At 37.5% G+C, this 23,752-nt stretch overlaps 1 protein-coding gene and 1 long non-coding RNA gene across 3 annotated transcripts in view; one reads left to right on the plus strand and one right to left on the minus strand.

The window, feature by feature from the left end:
* LOC122838549 (ephrin-A2-like) overlaps positions 1-23,752 on the minus strand; it is an 85,869-nt gene that overhangs the window by 28,781 nt on the left and 33,336 nt on the right. The gene's annotated exons all lie outside the window — the stretch shown is intronic.
* Positions 12,965-13,990, plus strand: LOC122838552. Of its 2 annotated transcripts, XR_006371912.1 has the most exons (4): positions 12,965-13,131; positions 13,297-13,392; positions 13,582-13,781; positions 13,900-13,990. It is a non-coding gene; the product is annotated as an uncharacterized LOC122838552 (long non-coding RNA). The 2 variants fall into 2 exon arrangements; XR_006371911.1 differs by having other exon boundaries at positions 13,582-13,990.

Raw genomic sequence — 23,752 nt, forward strand, 5'->3', positions numbered from 1 at the left:
ACAGCAGCAGATGGGAGCTAGTACAAGCTCGTCCCGCAGCTCTTGTCATCAGAGTCTCACCTCACCTGCTGCCATCTGTGCGCTACATGCTAACTATATGCCAAACATGTTTCTGCCTCTGAAGATAGCAGGTGTGTTTCTTTCCACCTGTCTGTATTCTATTAAAAAAAACTAGAGCTACTAAAAGTTTTCCAAATATTATTAAAAAACGGGTTTTCCAAGGAGAATTGTAGCTGAAGATACAGAGAAGTGATCAAAGCCGAACAAGTCGCTCCCGCGCTCTGCGTCTTCAGAGATTTCAGCTTTGTGTTTTAAAGTTTTTCATTTCATGCACACCTCCCCCTCCTTTCCCCACATGATTCTTAAAAATATCAAGGTGTTGAAGCAGAACAGGGTGTAATTTACTCGTCTCTGACAGCAGATATGATTTAAATCAAAAATAAACATCAACAGATCGGCTCCCAGCAAAGAGCTCCGACAGTGGATTTCTGAAGATCTTTGTACAGCAGATCTTTGCAACAACAACCTTGTCAACATGGAATATGAAGGAAAAAGTTAAGAAAGGAGAAATAAACTTTCTAAATGTATTTGTTTTCTTCTCAGGGAGAAACAGTAGGAGTACTTGTACCGATCAGTTTCATTATTAAATCAGGAAGAGGAGATCAATGTCATCTAGAAGAAGCATTTATTCATACTACGGCAAAAAGTCACTCATCGCATCAAACTCTGCTGTCCCACACAAACTTTTTAAACAAACAGTATAGAATCTATGTGAAAGATTTAATTAAGGGGAAGCTAAGTGTGCTAAAGTATTCAGATTTAGCAAAAAAGCTAAAGTGCTAAACAAAACACTGCCTACGCTATTAATATATTAGCATAAGAAGCCCATCACTTTTATTTTCAAGCAGTTATGAGGCAAAACATCAAACTGCTGCTGTGCAAGTTACTCAATAGGTTGTTGCTAGGCAGCCAAAGAATGAGTGAGTTGCTAGGTAACCAAAGAGTGAGTAAGTTAGTTGATGCCTCCAACCTTTTTGCGCTAACTGTGAGAAGTTGAGCAGAAGTGTAGCAGCCTTTCCTCGGCCTACATCTCCCAAAATGCTGTGTGGTTCTGGATCAGAGTTCAGTAAATATTATGCATATTGAATATTCTATCAGACTATTTATTGATATTACTTACAGTCTATATTATTGATTTTTTTAATCCAGCCCTAATGAGCGCTTTAGAAGGTATTTGGAGAAATGTATTTAGGGGAAGCTAAATTCACTAAACATTTTCAGATTTTAAAAAGTTAAAGTGCTAAACAAGAGATTAGCTCCAGTATTAGCAAATTATCTTAAGTGTGTCTAGATTACCAAATCGTTACTAGTGTTGTTTGCATTACAAAAGAAGTGGAAATTCCATGTAAAATCAGATTTAATGGCTTTTTCTGACCAGGTATGAACATCAATGTTCTGTTAATCTGACATTTAGAAAACATTCCCACCTGTAATAATATAAATTAACCTTTTATGTTGTACAGATAAAAATACTTGATCTGCGGAAAATCAGGCTGGAATTAAGCAGATCTGTTCTGATCCAGGATCAGATCAGGACAAACAAAGACTTCAGTGAGTGTCAGAAGAAAAATGTGGAGACCTTTGACCTTGGCTGCAGGGTTCAGTGATTAATGTGGGAGGGGGTCCTAAAAGGCCAAGGCTGCCCTTTCTGGAGCCTGAGTGTTAATTATCCCCCTCTTAATAAAAAAAGCTTCACCTGCTGAGTGGGCGGAGACTAAACTCTGTTCACAGGTGTTTGGTTTTGAAGAGTGAAGCCTGAATACCACTGATCTCAAAAAGCAGATTAGTTGATTCATGTCACACTGTTCCCCAAAAAACAAACATATACATGTAAAAAATAAAGAGTTTAAGTTTTCTTTCATCAGGCGAGGAAATCGTGAAGGAATAAAACCAGAAAACGACCAGAATCTGAAGCTTTGATGTTTTGGTGCTTTAATCCCCGTCAGCAGAAAGAGAAAACAGGATGAAACACAGATTACCTGAATTCTGTCTTTTGATGCCAAAAGCATTTCATCATCATCATCTAAAATAAAAACCCAAACCAAATTTTCACCCAATTCTTGGATTAAAATAGAACTTTAAGAAAAAACAAACATGGAGTCACCAGAGTAATAAACCGATTTTCATTTATTCTGGCAAGATAAACCAAAATATCTCTGATTAAGAAATTCATGCAGAGAAAATCTAAATAAAACTGTTATTTTCTTTGTCTTAAATTACATCAACTTAAATAAGAGCTTTTTTTTAATCTGTCAGAATTGTATTATTTTTCTTTAAATAATGGTCTCTTTTATAAAAAGTCTAAACTATTTTCTACTAGCTGGATTAATTCTAAAATGTTGTTTATTATTTGATTAATAATTTTGTAAAATAAATGCAAGTGTTGGGCTTCAACACTGCTGGTCAAGTCATGTTAAAAACATACAAAATAATAAATAAATACGTATAGTAAATGTATTTTTACCATGATAATAAAGATTGTGAAACTACCAGTCAAACTACTTTCTAATTATTTTCCTGGATTTTTACATATTTATGTATATCATACATATTATTTAGTAATTTCTTCTAAATGTTAGAAGTTGGTACCAAAAAATTTCAGGCAAAACCAAATTAAACTAAAAACACAAACAAAAAATATTAACAGCATTTGTTTCGAAACGTCTCACCTTGAATCAACACATTTCTGATAAATTCTTTTCTTATTGTTTTTTTAATATATATATATATATATACTTCAGTGTAAAAACCTTTACTGAAGTAAATGAAATCAAACTGTGGGTAAAAAGAGCGATTCCTGCTTTCGGAGGAAAACTCTCCGTCCACTCAGGGAATTCTGGGAATGATGGCAGCTATTGTTGACGGAGGCGTGTGATTGGTGGAGCATGGCCGCCGCTGACAGCCGGGACAAAGGCCCGGGGAAGCGGCGGGGGGGTCATGGCCGACCAAGTGGAACTAATCCACCCCCTTCCTCACCCCGGACTCAGCGGTCCCCATAAACCCGCCGGTCCCCGCCCGGTCGGGCTTAGTGGGGCGGAGGGGTCACAAAAAAGACCTGAACCAGAATCCACAGGAAAACCTGAAAAGTTGCTTCAGAAAATAGATTTTTACTCTCTGCAGCTGCTAAACTCTCTCTGAAACACCCGACTCTGAATTAAAGTTTTAAAATATTTTTGATTTTTTCTTTTAAATTACATTTTATATACAACATTTATAAAAAGAAAAAAGTTAACTTTTCCATCACATGTAAACAGTTTAACGACAAAGAAATAAATAGTAAAATATTTATAACGTGAGTTTTTCTTGAATTTTATAACTATATAAACAAATATATTTAATTAAGGATTTTAGGTAAAATAACAATTTTAAAGTAGAATATTAAAGCAGCTTTTAGATTGTCAATACACAATACATAATGTAATCTAAAAAAGTAAAACTTTATTATTGTGTTTATATAATGTTCATCTAACTTTGTTTTGTTGTGTAATTCTATTGTAAATGTTTTATTTTGTGTTTGTACAGATTTTATAGTGATCTGCTGGAAAAATATGGCAGTGATTAGCTGCCGATTCGTTGAATATAAAACAAAATAAAAAATACTACAAACAAACGTGGTGTGATTAATTTTCCAATGGAAAATGTAGAAAACATTTAAATTTCTTGAGTTTTTGTATTCACTGAAGGGTAAAAGATACATTCAGATAAACAGATCACATCAGCAGAAAACATTTTTAAGGAAACTAAAATTATAATAAATACAGCCTCTCTTAATTTGAGTAATGGTTGAAATTTAAAGTTCCCTCAAGTTCAATCCAAGTCATTTACAATCCAATTAAACTCATAAATTCCCAGTAAATAGTCAGAAAAACGTCAAACTTTCATTAATCAACACAGTTTAACCTTTCAGGCATATTTCCACTTTTTATTTAAATGTTTCAGAAAATTGGTATGAAAACTGAAATTCTTAGTCTTAATGTCTGCAAGTGTAATTTTTAATAAAAAAAAATACTTTAGGATTTTTAAAGGATAATGTTACAAACTGACAAGAAAAAAAATTGTCTCAAAAACAAGAAGTTTTCCTTCACTGCAAAAATCTTACCAAATATTTCTGCTTCGTTTCTACGGCCAATTTCTTACTACACTTAAAATAAGACAAATATGATTTACAAGTAAGTTTTCAGCAAGAAGTAGGAGCTTGTTTTACATCAGTTATACTTTAATATTGATTTCAAGAAGTACTAGTTCCTTCAGCAAATTATTTCACTTATAGTATATTATTCTTGCTGAAAAGGTTTTTGTAAGTCGGTTTTGTCCAACTTCAAGATATTTGTACTATAAACTAAATTAAAGTACCTGATAATATTTTATGTTTTTGCAGTGTTGAGTTCCAACACACAGCTGAGAAAAAATACATTTACAGGGTCAAGAAATGTGAATATTTCCCAGGAAACCATCAGACTGAATTGAATTGGACTTGAGTTGAATATGAAGGAACTTTAAATTTGAACCATTACGCCAATAAAATGGCAAAACGTAAAAGGCCGTATTCATTACATTATTAGAGAACTAAACTTCTTTAATTGCGTACAATGTTTATATTTTAGCTTTTATTTGGAATGTCATGATAACAGTTTCTTGGACAATTATTTCCTTTATTTAACCAGGTAAACCCCAATGAGATCTAGAATAAATTGTCCCAGGAGTTACAACAACGAACGATAAAATTGTTGTTTTGAGACCATTGTTAAGAAATATAACTGTAATAATGGCCTAATAATGCAAGAACACCAATAAAAACTTTAAATCCTAAAGACTAACATTGGAACCGGAAGACATTTTACATATTCAAAGTAAAATAAATTATGACGTCTCTTCAAATAAAGGTTTAGTTGAAACCAAAACACCAGTCTGAATGTTTTTATCATCCAGTTTTTGGCAGAAAAAGAGCAAAAAGAAAAATAATAAATCATGTTTGTGGAAATTGTTGATTTTGTTTTAACTTCTTATGCAATCAGTTGATTTAATTGCATAAGTTAAATCAAGAAGCCTCATCAAAAGACAAAGCTGACATATTTTACTCCTTCTGATTGATTTAATCTGTTTAAATAAAGCTTTTTATTAATGATTATTAATGATTAATAACTTCAGATCCATTCGGGTGTAAAGCTCGCTTCCTGTGGAATCAGAACGGCGGCGGCTTCTTTGTGTTTACGTTTGAACAGTTGATCCAGGTCGATCGTGAGAAGCGTAAAACGTGCGAACAGAGGAAGCACAGTCTGCTGCAGAGACTGATCGGATTTTCCAAAAATAAGGCGTCACTCTGCACACGCTCAGTGGGTCTCTGCAGAGCGGCGAGGGTTCGGGTTTCACGCTCCAGAGTGCAGCAAATCAAACGCAGCCTGACCTCCGACCTTTACCACCGTCCCCCCCGCATCACACAGAGGAGACTTCACACTCCTCCGCGGGAATAACACCAGTAATCTGACAAAATGTGACGTTTATTTGTTCATGAATATCCTCGAAAAGCTTCGCTGAGATTTCAGCAGCTTGAGTCGTTTTCACATCAGTTTCCACTTTATTGGTTTATTAAAACCAGATCAATAAAAAATACGACTGAAACTCTAAGAAATGCTTTAAAAACCGACACGACGTCTAATTAAATCAGCCAAGAAAGACTCGCAAAAATGGTTTTTCTGTGGAGAAAATATCACAAACAATCCATAAATATCTGATTGTTCTTCATTGTGATTTGAACTTTTATCTATTTTATCTTAAAACTTTTTTGTTTTTAAGAAAAAAAGAATATTTTCCAACCAGTAAAACGATACATCTGTATGTACACATTTTGATTTATATTTAGTTTATATATATATATAAAATAGTTCTTTTGGGGATTTTTAATATAATTTTTCAAATTGTGGCAAAAACAATGTTGCCTGTGTAAGAAAATAAAACTAATTAAATTCAATGTTTTTGGGAAAAGCCTCGACATCCATCCATAAATCTAAACTGGAGCCTAAAAAAGCTCCAGTTAATACTCTGTTTTACACATTAATGTATTTAAAGAAGCTGGGGGGAAAAACGTTTATTGTATTTTGTACAAATATCACCGTAAATCTTCAAGAAAAAACTAAAATGTACAAGAATAAAACAGAAATATAGAAACTGAACTCAGTTTTCTGACTGAACAAATTTAATTTAGAAAATATTTGTGCATCTAGTTGCATTAAAATGTTTAACTATCATTTACTTTTGTTTATTTTAATAGAATCTGATAAAAAAATAACATTAATTTGGTGAAAATGTCTGAACAGGACCGTGGATTCGCTCCAATTTTCCCTGGATCAAAACGAAAACATCTGCAGCGTTTCAACTTCACGTTTGGCCTGACCCAGCAGAAGACTAAACCAACAGCTGAACTGAGCGCGCTCAGAAGCTGAGCAGCAGCTGCCTGAAAAGCTTCAGACACTTCGTTCTGTCCCATAAGTCAAGGTCACACTGGAAGCAGACCAGTTAACTGGAAGTTTCCAGTCCCATAAACAGCCACAGGCGGCCGTGTTGCTGAGCAGAGCTGCAGCTGGGATGAGCGGGAAACGAGGGCGGCCATGTTGCATCAGCGATGACAGGAGATAACGAGGTAAAGTTCCCAACCATTTTCAGAGCTGGGACAGACATGCTGCCTCCAAAACGGCTCCATCAACCATCTTACAAAGGAGTGCTAGCAAAAACAATAATTAAATTCAGATCATTGGTGATTTCAGGGCCACTGCAAGTAGAAAGAAATGGGTCAATTTCTGCAAAACAGGTAGAATTTTTTAGATCAATTCTAGAATTTTATTTGTAAATTGGAAAATTCTGAGCTTGAAAAGCCAAAAATTTGCTCGAGAGAAACCCTCAAATTTTTAGGTTAATCTCAGAAAACTAGAAAAAACAAGAACAGAAATGAAAATGAACTCATGAACTCAGCCATTCACATCAGCTCATGTCGGTTTGGTATCTGGGCCAGACGATGTACGACTAAAAACAGGAATTTTGAATAATTAGATCAGATTTAAGGGTTAACTGCCTTCTTAAATTGCATGTCACATATTATGCTGAGTTTTCACTGCTATTACAACGTTGTACGTTAGATTCACACAGCAGCCTCTAAAGGGAACATTTTGGATTTTTAATGCTTTTGTGATTCTATTTTGGTCTGAAGCACTAAAAAAAAAAAAAAAAAAAAAAAAGACATTTTTTTAGAAATCAGTTAATGTTTTTTGGTGTCTAGAAAAAAACAATTTCAAAAGTTTCCTGATTGTAATGTCACATTAGATGGGCAATGCACTGTTACCTAGCAACCTAATCTGAGCTCCAGCACATTTGGTCAACTGTTTTTTACCACTGTCTGAGCTGTACAATGGCTGCTGGAATACACAAAATGTTTTGTTATTGACTAACATCCAGAACCCACTTCCTGCATTCTTGTTGGTTGTGCAGATAGTTCCACTTCTGCTTTTCAAACACGTGCAGTTGAATAATAGCGCATCTGTTAACAGCCAGTGTAAACATTGAGTTGGGGGGCGTGGCCAGCAGCAGTTTGTTTGGATTTAAAGTGACAGGACGCCCTAGAACAGCTAAATTCTCATGATCTAAGAATGACTGTTGGAAAAAATTGAGCTAACATGTTTTGTATAGGCCATCGGCCGATCCGAACCTGTTCAAGGAAGCATTAAAGTTGCTGCTAACAGTTCGGAGAACAACTAGGAAACAGGATCTGGTTTTTGTTTGAACCTGGATCTTTTTAGGGCCAGATGTCCACTTCCTCCTCCTCTTCAGCTACAGAAATAATCCGGCACCGCTCAGTGGGTCCAGGTGAAATGGGATCCACACCCAGCGCTGAACCTGGTGGTTCCTGAGGTACCGGGTCCGGTAACTCTGGCACTTTCTATGTTTTCTGGTTGTTAAGCCGCCCCGTCAGAAATCACTCGCCAACAGAATCTCAATCTGGGAATGTAAAACTCCCAGTAAGACCCAGATCAGAGGACGGACCCAGCTGGTCCGGCCACAGTTTGTTAGTCCGGTCCAGACTGTTTTCTCAGGTTTCCAGTGGCTTTCAGTGGGAACAATGTGTCCTCTCGCTAACCCTCCTCCTGTCTGCGCGGTGGGCGGGGCCAGCGATTGGTCACGGCCTCGCCGTTGTCGCCGCGGCCCCTTCGACACGCCGCACAACCCAACAGAAGCAAACATGTTTGGTTCAGCAGGTCTGGGCCTCCTGCTGGCCGCCCAAATGGATGAGGGTGTAATTTACATTAATTTGTTCAGCAGCCCCCCTCCATGTCCTCGCCTCGCCGTGTTTAATGAAACCTGAGGCCCCTCGCCTTCAGCTGCTACCATGAAACCGCTCTGATCCTCCTCATCTTCCTGTTTCTGGAGGAGATCAGCAACTCTCTGATCCAAAAACCAGACGGCTTAGACGACAACTCTTACATCCACCGTGGAAAACAACAGGGACCAGTAAATACAACCCGAAACACGTCGAGACTAAACTGAACATTTTAAAAAAAGGTACTTTTTGAGATCCAGTTCTGGAAAATTTGTAGGAAGAAAATCTGAATTTTTGAAATTCATCTCAGACTTTGTTTTAGAAAATTAATTTCAGAATTTATTTTTCAAAAGTGAAACATTTTTAACTTACTCAGAAATTTTCTTGTTTTTTCTAGAGATTTTCTCACATCGATCTCAGTTTTTATTAACAAACTTCTGACTTTACAAACTAAGAAATTTATAATTTTTTTTAGTGTAAACTTTTTTTAAAATATCTGTTTTCTTCAGCTAATTTTTGAGTTTTTAAAACAAAACTTTTCCTTGTTTTTTCAACAGAATTTTAGATCAATCTAAAAATTGTAAGAGCACTAAAATATATGAACTAAAAACTTGACGAAAATACCTGACAGGATTTTGTTTTTGCAGTGTGATTTATGATGTATTACAACAGGCCTTGTTGGTTTTGCAGCAATCTGTCGTACTGAGCATGCATGCAGCGACAGTGAGGAGAAAAACGTCTCCTTTAACAGGAAGAAACCCAGTTTGGTTTTGCAACAACACACAAAACAAAAACTTCAAGAATGAAATTAAAGATAATCAACAACAAACGGAGGAAGCAGAAAACCCAAAAATTATAATCAACTAAACTACTTTACATATTTCTAATCAAGTAAAAGTAAAAAGTATTCGTTCAAGAAAATACTCAAGTAAGTAAAAATGTATTTGGTAAAGCGACTAATCAAGAAACTGATCAAACATTTAATATTTAAAAATTACATCATCAGTGGAAATTCTGGTATTTTAAGTATCAAAGTGAAAATAATTCATATAATATAACAAAAAAAAACACAAAATCAGGTTAAGAAAACGTTTCCAAAACATTTCAGAGAAAAACATCTGAAACTTACAAACTGAAGGTGTCTGTCTGTCTGTCTGTCTGTCTGTCTGTCTGTCTGTCTGTCTGTCTGTCTGTCTGTCTGTCTGTCTGTCTGTCTGTCTGTCTGTCTGTCTGTCTGTCTGTCTGTCTGTCTGTCTGTCTGTCTGTCTGTCTGTCTGTCTATTTAATATTTAAAAATGTACATCATCAGTGGAAAATCCAGATTTCACTGAAGTATCAAAGTAGAAATACTTCATAGTAAAATAATAAAATATTTTTTCAACAAAGTTCCTTAGTGAGTAAATGTAACTAGTTACTACTGAACAAAACTGCTGGTGTCTGTCTGTCTGTCTGTCTGTCTGTCTGTCTGTCTGTCTGTCTGTCTGTCTGTCTGTCTGTCTGTCTGTCTGTCTGTCTGTCTGTCTGTCTGTCTGTCTGTCTGTCTGTCTGTCTGTCTGTCTGTCTGTCTGGTGGATTTTTGGTTAAAACATGTTTGTTTTTCATTCAGTGGGTAGAAAATCCAGAAATTTCACTGAAGTAAGAGTAGAAATACTTCATAGTAAAATAATAAAAATACTCCTAAAAGTAAATTTTTTCAACAAAGTTCCTTAGTGAGTAAATGTAACTAGTTACTACTGAACTCTGACAACAAATAATAAATAAATTATATTTTAATGGCATGCTAACGGCCTCCTCTGCTCTTATCAGCATCCTGACACTGCCTGGATTACCCGGCCCCAGTGCCTGCTGGGAGTTCTGCTAATCGGACCGCTCATTAATATTGAATCCCATCCGGACCCGGACGCAGCAGCGACGGCTTCTGGTTGGCAGACGGCCACGGTTGATGTCTCAGACCGGCCAATCAGCTTTCTCAGAGCCTGTCAGGCAGCGCGCAGGGAGAAAAATGCATCAACAAAGGAGCGACCCGCTAAGTGACCACAGACTGACCCGACTGCAGCCACTTCAACCTGCACCATCAGTTCAACAGAGAAGCTCCATGCAACCTCCGTAAGAGGTTAAGTGAAACATCTGTAGAAAGTGCAGATTTCTTTACCCGATTAATAGAATAGCTGATTATTCAAATAATTGTTGTTATTTGAATAATCAGCTCTGATTCTGATTCTTTTCGGTTATAAAACGATCCTGTGACGTCCAGCAGAGATTTTTCCAGAAAACAACAATCTGCTAACATTTCAAACGGCCCGGATGAGGAAGAGGAGGGTAACATTCGATTAATCGGTCCTGATGGAGGCGACTCCTCTGTACTCTGGAGATGCGATCAGGTTGTTCTGTTCTGCTTTGCAGCCAAATAAGTTTCTCTGGTCTCATCTGGTGGGAAAGATGTTGTTCATTCAGGTCCAACTCTAAAAACAAGCAAAGGTTCTGCTGACATTTTCTTTTTGGAGAGAATCGGCCTCCTCCTTGAACCTTCCCAGACGAGCCGTACTTGTTTAGCTTTTTCTAATCCTCCTGTCACGAACTTTAACATTTCACATCCCAGCTGAACCCTGCAGACGCAGAGCAGGAGCTTGTGGGTGTTCTGGCCCTGACCTTTGCCGGGGGATCCACTCCTGGAAGATTAGCAGCTGTCTGAAGTGTTTTTCTCTCTGCAGAATAATTTCAAACCGTTTGGACGCTTCAACTCGTCCCAGATTGATTGGCAGAGCAAAATGTTGATCAGTTAATTAATGCATCTGATCAGCAGCAGCTGGCGGCTACTTTCACTTCTTAATGCATCCGAGTTTCTATTGTTTGTTTCCGTTTGGCTGAGTGGAATATGTGATAAATACATTTAAATGAAAATAGAGATAAGTTTGAATGCTCTCACACATAAAACTGGAGCCCAAATAATTAATTGGATTAATTGTGAATAATCAAATACTAAAATCAATTAATTTAGTAATTGATTAATCGATAACTAACTGTTCAGGTTCAGTAAAATCTCATATTAAGCATCTTCTGCATTTAATTATTAATCAGTTTATAGAAATAATAGTCAAGCAGAAAGGCCTGAGATTTTCATGTTAGAAATATTTAGTTAAATGAAATTCTGAAAAGGTTTTTATTTGATTAATAGTAAAAGCAATCGATGAACCATCAGAATAATTGCTAACTAAAATAACTGCTGGCTGCAGCTCTAGATAAAACCAATGCACTTAAAAATGGTGTCTATTTTTCATTTTAAGGAGTTAAAATGGAGTTCATGATACTGAAATTAATCTAAAAATTTAAAGCGAACTAAAATATATTAACTAGAAACTAGAGCAAAACACTTAAAAGATTTTATCAAGTTGAGCAAATACTAAGTTCAATAAATCAGCAAAGAGAGAAACCTTTCCAAAACAGGTTGGAGAGAGAAGAAAAAGAAAAAGTCCTGGGGAAAAACTGTGAAGTTTGAGAGTTTGAGCCAGAAAATGGTTCAGTTTCAGTCTGAAATCGAGTCTTTGGAGTAAAAACAGTTTGCAGGTTCAGGTTCTCAGATGATGACAGGCTAAATGAAAACTTCTGTCGTACATCACAGAAAAATCCTCTGCAGTTAAACATGATATCACAAGTTCACGCTTTGCTTAGTGGTTGTTTCCTTACTGTTCTCCACTTCAAGTTCAGCAGATATGAAACCAGAGACAGAAGACGCAGCTGAACAGCCTCATTTCTGCAGACCAGAACATGGAGGAAGTAAGGTGGAAACATGGAGGAAACATGGAGGAAACAAGAAGGAAACATGGAGGAAACATGGAGGAAACATGGAGGAAACAAGAAGGAAACAAGAAGGAAACATGGAGGAAACAAGAAGGAAACATGGAGGAAACAAGAAGGAAACATGGAGGAAACATGGAGGAAACAAGAAGGAAACATGGAGGAAACAAGAAGGAAACATGGAGGAAACAAGAAGGAAACATGGAGGAAACACGGAGGAAACAAGAAGGAAACATGGCGGAAACATTAATTACAAACCTGCAGAGGAGCAGCAGGCCAACAGGGGGCAGCAGACGCACCAGAAAAGCAAGCAGAGTAGAAGAAGCAGCATTAATGCAAATCATTCAGCATTTAATTGCCGGTATAGTTGGAACTCAATCAATCGATATGACTGGACTTGTATCGGAATGACATGAATTATTTTAAGCCAGCGTTCACATCAGCCATATTTAGTCCACTTGAGTTGAACTCCAGTCCGTTTGGCTGGAGAATCTGGTTCGTTTGGGGAGGCGTGAACTCTGGCCGGGGTTCGGATGAAGGGAACTACAGTTCGGTTTGAATCCATATGTGAATGCCAAAAGCAGGAAGTGGACTACAGAACAGGGCATTCTGGGTAAATACAACCAAAACCAACATGCTATGCTAGCGCTAGCAGGAGAAATGACTCGTGGATTTTTACCTAAAACAACTGCTAAAACGGCTCCATTTCTGTTTACATTTCATAAAGAAGGAAGTTGCTCTCAGTGTCTTCAGAGGTTTTTTTGTGGTTTCCTTCAGTGGTTGTTGGTGCAGCGCCCCCACAGGCCAGGAGGGGAACAGGTTGGTTTGACTCAGAACCACAGCAGCTGGAGACGGAGCAGATGATGGAGTTCTGGTTCCAACCGGGCCGACTCTACTGGACTGAAACCGAATTATGAAAGAGTTTGAACTTGATAAGTGGATATTAAATGGAGAGTAAATCTTGCAAACAGGTCTGGCATAACATCTGTTGTGAATTGGTGCTATATAAATAAAATTGAGGTTTTCCTGTTAAACACCCCGTTATGTAACCTATTTTTCTTCTTCTATTTCTTTGGGTTTTGCTTCGTTGGTTCCTCCTCGTCTTCCTCCTTTCTGCCGCTGGTTCACCTTGACAGCAGCTGATCCTCCGAGCCTCCCAGCCCGACCGTAACTCATCGGATGAGACGGATCGCATCCTGTTCGGGGCGGGAGGTCAAAGGTTTCCTCCCGAGGTAAAAACTCATCCTTCAGCTGTAAATCCAGAGCCTGTTTAACCCATAATGCACTGCTTCCTGTAGCTGCGCGGTGGTCCGGCTGCGGCCCGGCCCGGGTTCTCATGCGTTCATTACCGGTCATGTGACGCCAAATAAATCAAAATGTTTGATGTTTTCCCGCTGAATTATCAACGTTTTCTGTTTCAGAGACTCTTGAGCCGGCCTAGCTGTCAAATGTTCTGGTTCTGATCGTCTGCAGAAAGATTCAAAGCAGAGATGACCTCTGACCTCTGGAGCTCAGACTCCAACACAAACAGTGAATTCAGGAACAGGAGAAGAAGAAATCTCAGGCATGAAACGGGAGGAACAGAAACCAGAACACCGCTCAGGGATTACCGGATCTCCAGGTCCGACCCGGATCAGAACAACGGGACGCAGCGACGTTATTTATTAAACGAAAATAAGAGTTAATACCTCATCCTGCGCACTGACTGAGCCTTTAACGGGTAAATTAAATCCACACAGGAAAACAAGAACTGAACACATCACTGCTTCACTTCAATGTTCTCTAGGATTTCCTGTTTTGAAGAGTTTCTAAACTCTGATCAGTTCAACAAGATAAAGTATAAATTAAATACAGAGGATGCATTTATTTGACAGATTTTAGGTGAATAATTTGCTATTTTTTTAAATTAGATCCATCCTACCACAACGTGTCGCCTTTAAAGCTCTGAGGATGAAAGTTGAACATAATTCTGGAAAACGGAGAGAGGCGTCATTTATTCCTCAAAGGATCATCCACTTCTGAACTTTCAGCTCCAGCCTTTCCAGTCGGCTCACAGCTGCATTCTGGGTAGCGCGTCCGGCCCGTCAAGCTCGCCGGTTCATCAGCGACCCGCTGCGGCCTGTTTGCCGGGAACCGGCCCCTCTGAAGGTGCCGTCTTACCGCAGCGGGCCCTCCCAGCAGCCAATCAGAGCGCAGGGAGGGGGAGGCATGGGAGCGAATTAATCAGGACGACGAACGGACGAGGACAGAACCCAAATAAAAAACAAATCCTTTTTTCAGGATTTATTCCCATTAAAAGCAGCTTCTGTTTGTGATTGAGCCTCTGCAGCAGGAGTCCAGCTGCTTTAACCGACACAGAAAGGTTTGTCCCGACGCGGGTCGCTGTAATTAATTAACTGTGTGTTTTCTGAGCAAACACGGATCGCTGTGCCCCGCTGGTCACCGCCTGCTGGGATCACACAGCCACACAGGAGAGGAGGTGATTAATACGGGGCTAATTAAGATGACCTGATGGGAGGACAGGCGCTCCCAGAGGGCAGAGAACCACGGCCACGTTTCACCTCAGGACGACCTTTCAGCCATCAACATGTCCAACGTGATTTGTTTGGCTAGATTTACCTGCAACCACAAACCCACCTTAGAAAGTAAAAATATTATTTTGTGTGCCGACTTTCACCGTCACTGCAGGGCTGAACAAAATGGCTGAGAAACACATTTCACATCAGTTGATATCAATAATTAAACTTCAATATGTGAAATCTTTTCTTGTTTTAATCCTTAGTTTTCACTTCATCCTGTTACTTTTTATTTTTGGTCAGTTATGAGGCACCGTGGAGAAACTTTAAACTGCTGCTGCGCAAATTACTCAGCAGGTTGTTGCTAGGCAACTGAAGACTGAGTGAGTTAGTTAATGCTACAAACGTAGCTTATTAGTTTTTACCAACCGCTAAAATCTGACGCCTCCATTTAGTTTCCAGAACCTCAACATGGTGGTAAAAAGTCCAACAGGATTTATTAATAAATTAAATAATGCATAATAAATTAAAACAAACTCAATAATTTACAGTTGTATGATTGTTTTTCTCTCTTTCTACCAAAACTCAGACGACAACCAGCCCCTTTTTTTAACCGCAAAGTTACAACAAATGACCAGCGACGTTCCCAAAACTTTAACTCAAGTCAGAGCAACACGACTTCAACTTAGTTTTACTCAAGAAATCACTCAATAAGTACAAAAGTATTTCTTAAAAAAATCTACTCAAGTACAGAGTAACTGTTCAAATCATCAATCATTTAAAATTTAAACTTCATCGGATGGACCAAACTGACAATAATTAATGTAAATAGCAAAAACAAATAAATTAAGGAAAAAATGTTTCCAGATCAGTTTCTTTCAATAAGAAACTGTTTGTCCGTTTATGGTAAATTTTTGGTTAAAACGTGTTTGTTTTCCATTCAGTGGGGAGAAAATCCAGAATTTTACTCAAGTAAGAGAAGAAATACTTTATAATAAAAGTACTCAAGTAAAAACTAAGATACAAGAAAACAATACTCCTAAAAGTTAATTTTTTTCAAAAAAGTGAAAGTAATTGAGTAAATGATCCCTGATCACTTTTGCAAGAAGAAATTTGGGTCACTTCTTCTGTTGTTCTACTAATTTGTTTACAGAAGCATTTTTTCTTCAGCTGAGTTTTTCCTCTCCAGACTCTGATGATGCCGATCCGCCGGCGCCTCCAACCTGGATGTGAACCGCAGTGAGCCGCCAGCAGCGTCCCAGGCTGAGCAGACGCTCGCTGCGGGCGGCGGGAGGCGGCCGGCGCTACAAATGGGCTCTGCGGGCGCAGCTTCCTTCAGAAAGGCTGGCCGTCACTGCAGCGCGGAGGGACGGGGGGCCTGTTTATGTATTCATTGAAGACTGAAGTGATTTTCTTTGACATGACAGCATGACTCCGCCCACGTCCTCCTGAGGTGAGGATGAGACCGTCTGCTGCAGGTTCTGATCAGCAGATGCATTCAGAGGCACAGAAAAGAACGCAATAAAACCCTGGATAAATCTAAAGATTTATGGAAATAAACCAGAAATTGTTGAATTTTGGGGGTTTTTTAAAGAAAAAACTGAGAAACAATGGAGTCGAGAGTTGTTTACAGCATTTCTGCTTTGAAAAAACTGAACTAAAATCATAACCCGACTTTTAAAAAGCAAAATGTTTCCTCATATTTTTCATAATGAAACATCAGGCTGGACAATAAATCAATAACAATATATATCACAATAATATGTGATCAATATCAATCCATGATGCATGCAATGAAATATTCAATATGTAGACTATTTACTGAACTCTGATCCACTATCAGCTCACTCTCTCACTCTTTGGTTGCCTAGCAACAACCTGCTGAGTAACCAGCGCAGCAGCAGTTTAAGGTTTAGTCACCGTTCTAACTGATTAAAAATAAAATGGAATAAAAACTGTGGATAAAACAGAAAATGTCACGCCAGCGATTTGGCAATATTTCAGATATTTAACATAAAAAAACGAACCAATAATTATCGATATCAACTGACATGAAATGCTAATATCGTGATACTTTTTCAGCCTGTGAAACAGTTTAATTCATTTTGTTCAAAGTAAGAATTAATTAACCTGCTAAAATGAAGATTAAATATAAACAAGGAAGAATAAAACAGTTTCCTGATCTGTATTTTGAGAACAGATGATCAGATTGATAATAATAACAATAATAATAATAGTAATAATAATAATAATAATAGTAATAATAATAATAATAATAGTAATAATAATAATAATAATAATAATAATAATAATAATAATAATAATAATAATAATAATAATAATAATAATACTAGACAAACATTCCCGATTTGTGCTGGTGAATCATAACCAGGCAGCTTCAAAATGCAAAGGAGACACTGGATCAAAAGAAATGTCAATCAGCTGATCAAAAGCTCAAGATCACAGCCTTAAAAAGTCAAAAACTCTGTTCAATAATCTGGCTTTCATGTCATTTTCTGTCAGGCACTCACATGGACTCCCTGATGGCAGCGACTGAAAGGTTTTCTGTGTTTAAACGAGACGGCGATGTAATCAAAATGAGCTGGACCGACAGCAGCAGCACCAACAACACATCGTCTTCTTGGTATTTTTTACCTTCTTTAAAAGATTCTGATCAAAAAGAAATAAAGTTGCAGACCTGAAAATGTGTTAAAAGCAAACTTCCCCTCATGGAGCCACAGTCCCTCCGCCCTCCTCACATCACGCTCCTCCCAGCAAATGGTCAGGATGAGCTCAGGCTGTCCGCTACGGATCACTTTCAACCATTTTAGTTCAGTTTTGAAGCTAATCGTCCCAATATGTGCCGATGTTCCTGCTTTCCAGACTGTATTATTTTTCACTAAACGTTTCCCAGGATAAACTCTTCGTTGCACATGAGCATCACTAACTAAAAACTTAACTATGCTAACCCTGAAGCACGAAGCATAAACACCAACACAGCATTTAGCAGAAGCTAATGCTGCAGCTTTGCACCAACAATTAAGGGAAGCTAATGCTAAACCGCTATGGTAGCACAGTATTTAGCAGAAGCTAATGCTAAAGTTCCACACAAACTGAAAGTTTACAAAATACCAAAGTAAATTAACTCTCTGGGATTCATCTGGAAATAGGACTTTGGTGGAAGCTAAGTGCTACGCTATTAGCGCGCTAGTAGCTTAGCGGAGGTGCGTCCCAACAAGTGTTTTTTAAATAACCATTTAAAAACAGAACATGTTTGCCTGATATTATAAAGTCAGATGAAAGTCAGATTTCTGAGCTTTGGTCACTAATTTTAGCCAATGTTGAACTTGAGTTTAAGATCCAGTCAGATTTCTGAAATCTGCAGCTTTTCTGCAACAGTGAAGGTCAAGGTTTTCTCAGAAAGCTGCCTGCTGCTGCAGCAATCAGCTCTGAAAAAATAAAACACGAGGAGGAGGAGGAGCAGGAGGAAGGCTGGGATGCAAACAGAAAGCAGTTTGATATTGATGTGGATCGCAGGAGCTCCATTCCTATTCATGGAAAATGATAAAACATGCATTGATGGAGATATAAAAAAAACACACAAGCAGAGAGAAACTGCAGATCATCAGATTCCTGCAGTCTCACAGATTCCTCTCAGAAAAATAAGCTGTGATTGACGAGAGGAAGAGGAGCAAAGGTCGGCCGGTGGCGATGGATCTTCATCGCGGACCAACGGGGTCGCCACAAAACCAGACGTCCTACTGATGCATTCTGGGTCGTCTGGCTGCCAGCGGGTCGAACTGATCGGATTTTGATGGTTCAGCATTGTGGATGTTCAAAGTGTGGCCCGCGGGCCATTTCTGGCCCTTCACGTGATATTCTTCGGCCCTGGATCAAAAAAAATTGGCCAACAAAATAGAATAAAACTGATGACTCAAAAATCTGGGAATTATTTTTAAGACAAAAGTGCAAATTTATTTTTATGTTTTGGATCTCTAATGAAATAGAGATTTAATTTTAAAATGTCTTCATTGTTTATTTAATAATTAAATGTAAAACTTTTACATTTTTTAATTAATGATTTTTTAAATTGTTTTAATTTATTGAGGCAACAGTGCAAAGTCTTTTCTTACTCTGGATAATGATATGCAGATTTAATAATAATTTTATTTATTGTTCAGCAGGTAAACCAATTTGTTCATTTTTAAATTTGTAGATGCTGAAATAGTTTTTCTTCTAATAAGGCAACAGTCGAAACCCTTTTAACATCCTAGACTTTTAACAACATACAGATTTCATTTTACAAAAATTTATTGTTACAAAAATAAAGAACAAATATTTTCATTTTTAATTGAATAAATTTTTTGTCCTGCAAACAGTTTAATTTTTCCGGTTTGGACTAAACTGATTTAAAGTCAGTTAAACTTTCCAATAAATTAATGATAATGAACAGTAACAACTTTCACTGAATTTTCTCTGCATTTCCTGCGACTAAAGTCAAAATGTCGGCTGCGTTTCCAAAGAAACGACTCGTAGCTTCGCCTTTCCAAAAAACAGTCCAGCTGTGAAACGATTCTTCATGTGAGCCACTTGCACCAATCACAGGATATCGAAAATAAACCCCAGAACTTCTGAGCTTTACTTAAACTTTCCAGGTAAAAAAAACAAACTGATTTTGGAGAAAGTCTGTCACATTTTCGCTGACAGTTTCACCAAAAATGGGAGGGAAAGAAAATCCACACCAGGTCATTACAGGCAGGGAACTACAGCTCCCAGCATGCCTCAGGGCTCTCGGTCCTCATCTCCCAGAGAGGATGTCACCTGACAGCGTCCTGCAGGAAGCCCTGAGCCGCCGGATCCAAGGAAACCGGGATTTATCGGACCTCAGCGCCGGTCGGTCCAGGAAGTAGACACGACCCAAATACGCTTGAACTTCATGTTTCCATGAAGGAAGGATACAAATTATAGGAAAAACAAAAAACACAAAATATGAATATTTTTCTAAAGATAATCTATGGAGCTAAATTGAGGCCATAATGTTAATTCGAAAGAAAAAATCTGAAGCTGAATAAAACCTTGAATCTGAAAAGTAGTTTTAATTCTTTTGTTTAAAATTTTTATTTTCAGTTTCAAACTTGGAAAGTGGTCGATTCTGTAAAATTTTCATGACATAACTGATGCTGCTCTCAGTTTTCTAAAATTACACTCAACTTTTATGCTTCCTTGAACAGGTTAGGATCAGTTTATGGCCTATACAAAACATGTTCATTACATTTTCTGCAGAAAATCACTCAATCAGATTTCAGTCTGCTTAGTTCGCCTTTCAGAATGAGCCGTTCCACACCCCCCAAATTAAAGATGTATGGTTGTATACATCTTTGAAAAGCGGAAGTGGAGCCTCCTGCACAACCAACATTAGTTGGAGAAATGATTTATTTCTCCAACTCTTTCAGAAGTGATCAGCAGAAAACAAGATGGTGAAAACTGGACATAAGTCATTGAAAAGTGTAACTTTCAGTGCTCTAGTGACATTCAGAAAGCCTCAGAAAACGGTCCATCAGTCCAGCAACTGGTTTCTGGATCGTAAGTCAATAACAAATACTAGTTTTTTCCCAGCAGCCATTGTACAGTGCAAAAATCAGTTGACCAAACGCTCCAAACTCAACTTGGGTTGCTAGGAAACGGCGGAACTCTGCTGGGGTTGCTAGGTAACGGTCCAGTGCCCTTGGAATGTGACTTAACAGAAATGGCTCATTTTCCAGACACCAAAAATCACTGACTTATGGCCAAAACGTGGCCATAAGTCAGTGATTTTTTTAGGTTGTTTTTAGAAGCAGTTGAGACCCAAAAGGAAGTTAAGAAAAATGTAAAATGTGAGTTTTGTGTAATACATCCCCTTTAACTGAATCTGAAAACAATCGTCCATCACTTGCATAAATATCTCCAGGCAGGGGGTTATTTTTTATTTTTTTAATGTTCAGTAACTAAATAAAACCCTTTTACAAAAATCTGTTTTCATGGCAGTGTTTGTAACTCGACACTGATTTGGGCTTTACAGGGAACATTAACTCGCTTCCTCAGGAAGATTTTTCACAGATGAAGCCAAGCTGGCAGCAACTAAACTGTTGGAAGATTTGGAGAAATGATCAGCAGAAAACAAGGTGGTGAAAACGGGACATAAATCATTCAAAAGTGTAACTTTCAGTGCCTTAGCGACATTCAGAAAGCCTCAGAAAACGGTCCATCATTCAGACGGAGTCCGACTCGAAGCCTGCAGGGCAGATCCAGAGTTTTCTCCCGTCCAGAGCTGCAGGTTTGTGATTGTTGCGATTGGGGGTGAACGTACGCGCCGCTGCGACCTGCCGCTGCTCTGTCCGCTCAGCCTCCGTCAATGTAAACCTCGTTAAGAAGCTGCAGCAATCAGAGCATGAAACACACCGAGGGCGCTCCCGTTGTTTACCCCGGCTGTTCCACCAGCAGGAAATATTACGTTTTATTATTAACAAACCACATTTTTTATGAATGAGGCCAGGAGGGAGCACATCGCTCACGAGTTTGGACTTACAGACGGGAAAAAGGTTTGAGCCAGTAACATGAGTTCAGCACATGTGAGCTGCTCAGCTGGTTCTGCTCCGGAAAATGATGGACTCCAGTCAGGATTAAAAATCAAACATCAAAAAACGAAGGAAAGAGAAAATGAGGATAATCGAAGGAGGAAACAGAGAACAGGTCAGGAAATGAAAACATATTTTTAATTTCCTCTAAGTTATAAAAACAACTTAGAACTGATTAAAAAAGACACAATGTCATTAAATTGGACTTATACTCAGTGTAGTGCTGAAATGATTAATCAGATTAATCATGATTAATCGATCACTAGAAAAATTTTACAATCAATTAATCGTTAACTGGAGGACGCCGACTCAAAAGAAATTGCCATTTGATAAAAATAAAAACATATTTAGAGAGGTAATTAAGCCAAACTGTACAAAAACATTTATCAATGTTTTGCTTGAGATAAAAACATCCATGTCTGTAAATATGTTTTAGCCAAAACTCTTCAAACGGCCATTTTAGCTTCACACTCCTTTTATGATTTGGCGAAGAAGGAAGTTGCTCTCAGTTTCTTCTTCAGAGGTTTTGTGTTGTTTCCTTCAGTGGTTCTTGTTGCAGCGCCCCCACAGGTCAGGAGGGAAACGGTCAGAAAGTAAATCCAACCAACTGAAAATGTAACAAATGTTTCCATTTTGGTCCCCAATCAGACAGAATCTACCGGATTAGCAGGCGTGAAAACAGCTGGATACAAAGGGAACTCTACCAAATACTATAGATATTCCTAACTAATCTACATCAGTAATAGTTTTAATTCATTGATGAACATTGAGGAAAAAAAACTTTTAGTTTTAATAATTTTGCGATTTTAATGTTTTCCCAATATTAAAGTCTTGGCTGATTGGGAATTCCTAAAAACAAAAGAGTTTGAATGAAAGTTGTCGCTTCGTGTGTAAATACCAGCATCATTTGTCTCATTTACAATTCAACGGAAAACAAATTTAGTTTAAAAACATTGAATTCTTCCAAAGAGCAGGAATATTTCAACTTAAATGGATTCCAGTTTTACGCTCCAGTCCTGTTTCTGACTGATTAGGAGGTGAAACAACAGAACCAGATGTTAGGAAACCAGCGAGTTTGGTTCATTAATAAACATGGTTATGCAAATAAACATGAATTTTACAAACCGCAACAAAGACCAGCTGATGTTTCCCCAATTTATAACCCTGGACTGTGCAGTTAGCAATCGTAATGTTGGACCGTTTATTGGCATAAACACTTTAATGATGAAGTGACACTAAATCCAAATGTCTCTGCTAACATAATATAATATAACATAACATTATATAATATAACATAGTATAATATAATATAATATAATTTAATATAACATAATATAATATAACATAATATAACATAATGTAATATAATATAATATAACATAAATATAATATAACAAAATATAATATAATATAATATAACATAAATATAATATAACAAAATATAATATAATATAATATAATATAATATAATATAATATAATATAATATAATATAATATAATATAATATAATATAATATAATATAATATAACATAATATTTCTGCATTTCTAGTTTTACCAGCTAGTGAGATGAATCAGTCAGGTTTATTTCAGCAAACGCATGTTATAGTCAACGATTGAGAAAACCAGTAACAGACATCACTTTTAGTCAAAGGCCATCGTTAAAATCACCAACTCACATCAAATGTGTTGGTCAATGTTCCATTTATTACGTCTGAAAAACTGAACCGGTGGGAGTTTAACGCCGATTTAAAGGAACTCAGTGTTTCGACTGTTTGCAGTTTTCTGGAAGTTTGTTCCAGATTTGTGTTTTATAGAAGTTGGATGCTTTTAGGCAGACCTGCTGCGGTAATCGATGCGTGTAAAGATAAACACAGATTGGTTCCTAGAAGGCTGGTTTTGTAACCGTCTTTATGTGTCTCTGAAGGTTCAAACTCAGATTTCAGGCCCTTTAACAACTGAAGCTGTTCAGCTTTAGATTTGAAGATAATATCTTAAAAATGACTCCACTGATCTGTTCATGTTTTGCTTTAGACTTGATCATCAGTTGGTTCCTAAATGTTTCTTTGGACTTCTGCTAATTCTTAACATTTCTGATCATGAAACAGAGCTGTGAGTTTAGCTTTATTCAATGTCATGTAATAAAAAAAATAAACGGTTATGTACAATGAAAACCAATTTAAAACAAAAGCAGAATATCAGTGAAGTGTGTTTATCTGCTGTAAGGATTTTTACACCCAGCATCATCTAATAAATTACTTTTCATGTTAACTTGGTCGTCACATTCTTACTTAGTATTTTCTACGTCCTTGTGTATAACTGGTCCAATGCATTCATGCTGCCATAATGAGAATTCATCAATAAATCAATATACAACTTTGATTTAGAAGCACATCAATATTAACAACTTAAATAGCATCAATATCACTGAGGATAAAAGCAGTAATTATTTCTCACACTGA

This window comes from Gambusia affinis, linkage group LG10 (genome assembly GCF_019740435.1).
Source record: "Gambusia affinis linkage group LG10, SWU_Gaff_1.0, whole genome shotgun sequence".
NCBI lineage: Eukaryota > Metazoa > Chordata > Actinopteri > Cyprinodontiformes > Poeciliidae > Gambusia > Gambusia affinis.